The 8255-nt window shown below is 37.6% G+C and overlaps 1 pseudogene; it reads left to right on the top strand.

The window, feature by feature from the left end:
- Positions 1–262: 262 nt before the first annotated feature.
- Positions 263–8255, top strand: part of LOC133659243 (double-stranded RNA-specific adenosine deaminase-like) — a 21077-nt pseudogene continuing 13084 nt past the window's right edge.

Here is an 8255-nt window from a genome sequence, read left to right as displayed (position 1 = left end):
GATTATTTGTATTGGAGCTACTGGCAAAGGAAACGGTGCTATTTGTGGTTACTTTATGCACTTTAAATAATACCTATGTTAGGATTTGATATAAAATGTACCTAAGGTCAGAAATGCCAAAACTCGCCATAATCCTTAATCAGTATTTACCACGCACACCCCCCTCCCCAAAGAAAACGTCCTCCCAGTTAAATATGGCAGACATAATCTCGTGTAGATTGGCAGATCAGACTTGTCGTGATAACTTACGGCGGTTATGAAAATGTCTGGCGGCTACGACGGCTGCAGCAAACGCTTAAAAGGTGGGCCGAGCCCATGGAGGCAAACCGGAGAGGGTGCTGAAAAGGAGGAGGAGGAGAGGAGGAGCCCACTCCCCCCATTCAAGCTGCTCTCACCCCGGTTAACCCCCACAAATACACACTTACGTACTGTACACAAAGACACACACACACACACACCGCCGTTCCAGGCTGTTGAACGTCTACTGACATCATTAATTAGGCTGCAACCCGTCAACGCCTTTGTGCGCTACCAGACATTTATTTTAAAAACACTCATCTCATGTTTGCATGGATGTGAGGACAAGTGCATTAAAAGCCTGAGTGTGTGTGTGAGTGTGTGTGTGTGTGTGTGTGTGTGTGTGTGTGTGTGTGTGTGTGTGTGTGTGTGTGTGTGTGTGTGTGCCGAGGGACTGTAACCACACACACTTGTTGGCCAGCAGAGGAGTCCCTCACTACCACTAAGAAAGGTCACGATGGGGGAAATAAACAGAGTAACATTATTTCACTTTTACAATAATTCCTTTGTAGGAATTTTACAAAAAGGAATTTTTGATTACCGTATTTTTCGGAGTGTAAGTCGCTCCGGAGTATAAGTCGCACCGGCCGAAAATGCATAATAAAGAAGGCAAAAAAAAAATCGCTCTAGAGTATTAATCGCTATGAAAAAAACTGCGATTTATAATCCGAAAAATACGGTACTTAATTTTTCATTTATTACAACTAGAGATGTCCGATAATATCGGCCTGCCGATATTATCGGCCGATATATGCGTTAAAATGTAATATCGGAAATTATCGGTATCGTTTTTTTTTATTATCGGTATCGTTTTTAAAAAAAAAATGTTTTAATATTAAATCAACATAAAAATAGATAATCAACAAACATCAACTAGAGATCAAATCAACAAACATCAACTAGAGATGTACGATAATATCGGCCTGCCGATCTTATCGGCTGATATATGCGTTAAAATGTAATATCGGAAATTATCGGTATCGTTTTTTTTTATTATCGGTATCATTTTTTTAAAAAAAATTTTAATTTTTATTTTATTTTTTTATATTAAATCAACATAAGCGTTAAAATGTAATATCGGAAATTATCGGTATCGTTTTTTTTTTATTATCTGTAACGTTTTTTTAAAATTTATTTATTTATTTTTTTAATATTAAATCCACATAAAAAACACAAGATACACTTACAATTAGTGCACCAACCCAAAAAACCTCCCTCCCCCATTTACACTCATTCACACAAAAGGGTTGTTTCTTTCTGTTATTAATATTCTGCTTCCTACATTATATATCAATATATATCAATACAGTCTGCAAGGGATACAGTCCGTAAGCACGCATGATTGTGCATGCTGCTGCTCCACTAATAGTACTAACCATTAATACTTCATTTTACTCATTTTCATTAATTACTAGTTTCTATGTAACTGTTTTTATATTGTTGTACTTTCTTTTTTATTCAAGAAAATGTTTTTAATTTATTTATCTTATTTTACTAATTTTTTTAAAAAGGACCTTATCTTCACCATACCTGGTTGTCCAAATTAGACATAATAATGTGTTAATTCCACGACTGCATATATCGGTTGATATCGGTATCGGTTGATATCGGTATCGGTAAAAAGCCATTATCGGACATCCCTAATTACAACTTTACATTACATATTTGTGTCATAAAATTACGACTTTGTTCTTGTGGAATTGACCTAAAAATACTACAAAAATGTAAAGGGTTAAACTTATGACTTTATTCCTGCAAAAATTATAATTTTTACACATCATTCTACAACTAAAATTCAATTCAATTCAATTTTTTTTTTTTTTTTTTTTTGGTGATCCAACTCAACTCTCGCCTTAATCTTGATTAAAAATGTTCACGTAATTTTTTCCTTGAAAGCAGACTTCTCTTGCATTTCTCTAAAACATTTGTGTAATAAAATGACAACATTTTGCTAATAATGATACAACTATTTTGAAAAAGTGCACTTTTTCCACTCTGACCAATTATTACTATGACCAATAATGTCAACTTGACTACAGCAAAACTATGACTTTTAGTCATCAAACTATAATTGTTTTCTAACTATTTTCTTGTATTACCACAACTCCCATAACCCTACAAGTAGACCATTATGCCTTTTGTCATACAACTACAATACTACGACAGCATTCTTATAACTTTTGTCACCAAACACACTGCAAAAAGTGAAATCTAAGTAAGATGAAATATGTCAAATAAGGGTGATAGTTGCTTGTTTTCTGTCTGATAAGATCATTCTTCTCACTAAGCAGATTTTATGTAAGTGTTTTACTTGTTTTAAGTGTTTTGCTCCTAAATGATGTCAGTAAGATATTACAGCTTGTTGCTGAGATTTGATGAGCTATATTGAGTAAAACATGCTTGAAACTAGAATATCAACTGTTGTGTCATCAACACTCACAAGTAGAAAACTACTTTTTTAAAGTCATCATTTCTTATTTCAAGGATGAAATAAAAAAAATCATGACTTTGACACAATTGTGTCTCATAATTAAAACAGATGACAGCCAAATGGACTTTGCTGTTTTATTTCCAATGAAACAATAGAAAACACGTACTCATATAGTAGTACAGTTGGCACAGTACAGTAAACTGACAGTTAATATTTAAACATTTAACATTTCTAACAGTTTAGAACAGAAATAGTTCATGCACATTCAGATGAATTCTTCAAAATTACAATTAAAAAAAAATGATATATGTATATATGCGCACTAATTGACTGAAAGAGCACGCACTTGGCGCGATGATGTCATGTTATCCATGGAAAAATGCATTTTTAGACCATATGATTTGCCTGAGCGGCTAGGAGACCCCGAGAGTAACAAGCGCTTGCCTTGTTGCCTTTCCATAACATTATGGAAAGGTTAATATTTAAAAATTTCACGTGTGACATTTCAAACAATTTTGAACAGAAATAGTTCATGCACATTCAGATGAATTCTTGAAAATTACAATAAAAAAATATATATATATATATTTATATATATATACATACATATATTCCTTGCTCACTAATTGACTGAAAGAGCACGCACTTGGCGCGATGATATCATGTTATCCATGGGAAAATGCATTTTTAGACAATATGATTTGCCTGAGCGTTGCCTTTTTGCCTTTCTATTAGGAACAATAAATTAGTTTTTAGTATAAGTTTGCTGGTTTCAAGAAATGGCGAGCGCATATCATTATGTCAAGATAATGGCACTAGCATTTACTTCATTTAAGAATATTTTTCAACATATTGAGCAAAAAGGTCTTTTTTTTTTCTACCAAGAAAAGTGCACTTGTTATTAGTGAGAATATACTTATTTTAAGGTATTTTGGGGTTCATTGAGGTTAGCTAATTTTACTTGTTTTGGAAAGTCTTGACCAGCCAAATGTTCTTGTTCTATTGGCAGATAATTTTGCTTAGTTCAAATAAAATACCCCTCATTTTTGTATTTTTTTTCTCTTCTTTTTGAACACTGAATTTTTGCAGTGCACACAATTCAGTCTTGTAAAATTACTTAGTCTTCTATCACTCTTAGGTCATATATTTCCAGTACTTGTTGGTACCTCATAGTGAAGCTCGGGAGGCCAGTGAAAATGTTTTATGCTGGAGTGTGCACAGTTTATTAAAAAGAAGGCAGTTCGTACTATTTAGAAGTAAAATTGTGTAAAATTGCAAGCGACAACCGGAGCGTAAAATGCATGCATTTATTCAAGAAGGAGTTTATGTTAGGTTGCCAGATTTAAGACATTGTGGCGACAGCACAGACAAGGGTGGGGGGGGGGGGGGGGGGGGGGGGGGGGGGGGGTTTGGGTACTCAGGTGCCCTCAGTTACACACCTCCTCCCCAAAAATGCATCATGCATGCCCGGCGGCCAATCGCGAGCTGCCATGTGTTGCCGCCACCTCATTGGACGGCGGCTATTTGGCAAAGTGCTGCCAGGCAGGCGAGTGACGGGCAGGGTTCACAGGCAAGGACGGAGGTGACACGTGGGTCTCTTAAAAAGCAGAGGATGTTGTCAGAACATTTTCAAGAGGCTCGGCACCCGGAACATGAATGCTTAGCCGAAAATAACTTAAGCAGGCGTATAAATCCAATTCCTTACCAACACCATTTTCCTGTGGTGGCTTGCAAGGCGCCAAGATCAATTACCGCTCAGGTACAAGAATTATTGCTGAAGGGCTGCCGTCAACTTCTCATTTTACGCATTGCTTTTGTGAGCCACTAATCTTCATGTCTGAATATGCACCAATATGTAGTACTGGAGGGGGTGATGGATCAGAATATCCCCGCAGTAGACTGTCCAGTGCACTGCAAAAAGTCAGAGTTCAAAAACAAGAAAAAAAAAAAAAAAAAATAGGGGCATTTTATTTGACCTAAGCAAAATTATCTGCCAATAGAACAAGAAAATTTGGCTTGTCAAGACTTTCCAAAACAAGTAAAATTAGCTTATTTCAATGAACCCAAAAATAGCTTAAAATAAGTATATTCTCACTAATAACAAGTGCACTTTTCTGGTAGAAAAAAAAAGACCTTTTTGCTCAATAGGTTGAAAAATATTCTTAAATGAAGTAAATGCTAGTGCCATTATCTTGACATAATGATATGCGCTCGGCATTACATTTCTTGAAACCAGCAAACTTATACTAAAAACTAATTTATTGTTCTTAATGGAAAGGCAAAAAGGCAACGCTCAGGCAAATCATATTGTCTAAAAATGCATTTTTCCATGGATAACATGACATCATGTCTGAATATGCACCAATATGTAGTACTGGAGGGGTGTTGGATCAGAATATCCCCGCAGTAGACTGTCCAGTGCACTGCAAAAAGTCAGAGTTCAAAACAAGAAAAAATATATTAAAAAAATAGGGGTATTTTATTTGACCTAAGCAAAATTATCTGCCAATAGAACAAGAAAATTTGCTCGTCAAGACTTTCCAAAACAAGTAAAATTAGCTAACTTCAATGAACCTAAAAATAGCTTAAAATAAGTGTATTCTCACTAATAACAAGTGCACTTTTCTTGGTAGAAAAAAAAAGACCTTTTTGGTCAATATGTTGAAAAATATTCTTAAATGAAGTAAATGCTAGTGCCATTATCTTGACATAATGATATGCGCTCGGCATTACATTTCTTGAAACTTATACTAAAAACTAGTTTATTGTTCTTAATGGAAAGGCAAAAAGGCAACGCTCAGGCAAATCATATTGTCTAAAAATGCATTTTTCCATGGATAACATGACATCATAGCGCCAAGTGCGTGCTCTTTCAGCCAATTAGTGCGCATATATACAGCCCGGCCCCCGGCCAAAAAATGTTTAATTGTAATTTGGAAGAATTCATCTGAATGTGCATGAACTATTTCTGTTCAAAATTGTTAGAAATGTCACATGTGAAATGTTTAAATATTAACTGTCAGTTTACTGTACTGTGCCAACTGTACTACTATATGAGTACGTGTTTTCTATTGTTTCATTGGAAATAAAACAGCAAAGTCCATTTGGCTGTCATCTGTTTTAATTATGAGACACAATTGTGTCAAAGTCATGATTTTTTTTATTTCATCCTTGAAATAAGAAATGATGACTTTAAAAAAGTAGTTTTCTACTTGTGAGTGTTGATGACACAACAGTTGATATTCTAGTTTCAAGCATGTTTTACTCAATATAGCTCATCAAATCTCAGCAACAAGCTGTAATATCTTACTGACATCATTTAGGACCAAAACACTTAAAACAAGTAAAACACTCTAACATAAAATCTGTTTAGTGAGAAGAATTATCTTATCCGACAGAAAATAAGCAAATATCACCCTTATTTGAGATATTTCATCTTACTTAGATTTCACTTTTTGCAGTGTGTGGTGTGTTGTGGTGCATGAGCACACACACACACACTTACACATGAAGTGGAGTTTGTTGCTTGGCGACAGGAAGCGCTGGTAAAAGTCTTGCCTGATGGCTCACTTTAATCACACCTGCATTTTTCATGCATGGAAATGTCTGAGCGTTTAACGGCCACACTTTGTTGTTTATAAAAAAACCACAGAAGTGTGCTATTGAGGCCCCGTCTACACTAAAGCCATGTCTACACTAAGCCGGATAACCCCTTAAACAAATAATTATTTAGCCTAAGCCTCACTATATCAGCGTTTAAGGTCCCCCTCTTTGGACACATTTTTACACGGGTAAGTGCACTGCAAAAACTGAAATCTAAGTAAGATGAAATATGTCAAATAAGGCTGATATTTGCTTATTTTCTGTCTGATAAGATCATTCTTCTCACTAAGCAGATTTTATGTTAGAGTGTTTTACTTGTTTTAAAGGCCTACTGAAATGAAATTGTTTTATTTAAACGGGAATAGCAGATCCATTCTATGTGTCATACTTGATCATTTCGCGATATTGCCATATTTTTGCTGAAAGGATTTAGTAGAGAACATCGACGATAAAGTTCGCAACTTTTGCTCGCTGATAAAAAAAGCCTTGCCTGTACCGGAAGTAGCGTGAACGTCACAGGTTGAAAGGCTCCTCACATTTCCCCATTGTTTACACCAGCAGCGAGAGAGATTCGGACCGAGAAAGCGACGATTACCCCATTAATTTGAGCCAGGATGAAAGATTTGTGGATGAGGAACGTGAGAGTGAAGGACTGGAGTGCAGTGCAGGACGTATCTTTTTCGCTCTGACCGTAACTTAGGTACAAGCTGGCTCATTGGATTCCACACTCTCTCCTTTTTCTATTGTGGATCACGGATTTGTATTTTAACCACCTGGGATACTATATCCTCTTGAAAATGAGTCGAGAACGCGAAATGGACATTCACAGTGACTTTTATCTCCACGACAATACATCGGCGAAGCTCTTTAGCTACTGAGCTAACGTGATAGCATCGGGCTCAAATGCAGATAGAAACAAAATAAATAAACCCCTGACTGGAAGGATAGACAGAAGATCAACAATACTATTAAACCATGGACGTGTAAATACACGGTTAATAATTTCCAGCTTGGCGAAACTTAACAATGCTGTTGCTAACGACGCCATTGAAGCTAACTTAGCTACGGGACGGCGGCGGCGGCGGGCGTTGTAGCTTTCGACGACACCCCGGCCGCCATCAGAGTCGGAAAGAAACATATATTTCCCTAAAGTTACGTACGTGACATGCACATAGCGACACGCACGTACGGGCAAGCGATCAAATGTGTGGAAGCCAAAGCTGTACTCACGGTAGCGCGTCTGCTATCCAACTCAAAGTCCTCCTGGTTGTGTTGCTGCAGCCAGCCGCTAATACACCGCTTCCACCTACAACTTTCTTCTTTGCAGCCTCCATTGTTCATTATCAATCAATCAATCAATCAATGTTATTTATATAGCCCTAAATCACAAGTGTCTCAAAGGGCTGTACAAGCCACAACGACATCCTCGGTACAGAGCCCACATACGGGCAAGGAAAAACTCACCCCAGTGGGACGTCGGTGAATGACTATGAGAAACCTTGGAGAGGACCGCATATGTGGGTAACCCCCCCCTTCTAGGGGAGACCGAAAGCAACGGATGTCGAGTGGGTCTGACATAACATTGTGAAAGTCCAGTCCACAGTGGATCCAACACATCAGCGGGAGTCCAGTCCACAGCGGGGCCAACAGGAAACCATCCCGAGCGGAGAACGGGTCAGCAGCGCAGAGATGTCCCCAACCGATGCACAGGCTAGTGGTCCACCCGGGGTCCCGGCTCTGGACAGCCAGCACTTCATCCATGGCCACGGACCTATGCGACTCCCCCCTCGCAAGGGACAGGGGAGAAGAGGAGAGAAGAAAAGAAACGGCAGATCAACTGGTCTAAAAAAGGGGGGGTCTATTTAAAGGCTAGATTATACAAATGAGTTTTAAGATGGGACTTAAATGCTTCTACTGAGGTAGC

Source organism: Entelurus aequoreus, linkage group LG10 (assembly GCF_033978785.1).
Source record: "Entelurus aequoreus isolate RoL-2023_Sb linkage group LG10, RoL_Eaeq_v1.1, whole genome shotgun sequence".
In the NCBI taxonomy this organism is placed as follows: Eukaryota; Metazoa; Chordata; class Actinopteri; order Syngnathiformes; family Syngnathidae; genus Entelurus; species Entelurus aequoreus.
This window is presented reverse-complemented; position numbering and strand designations above follow the sequence as displayed.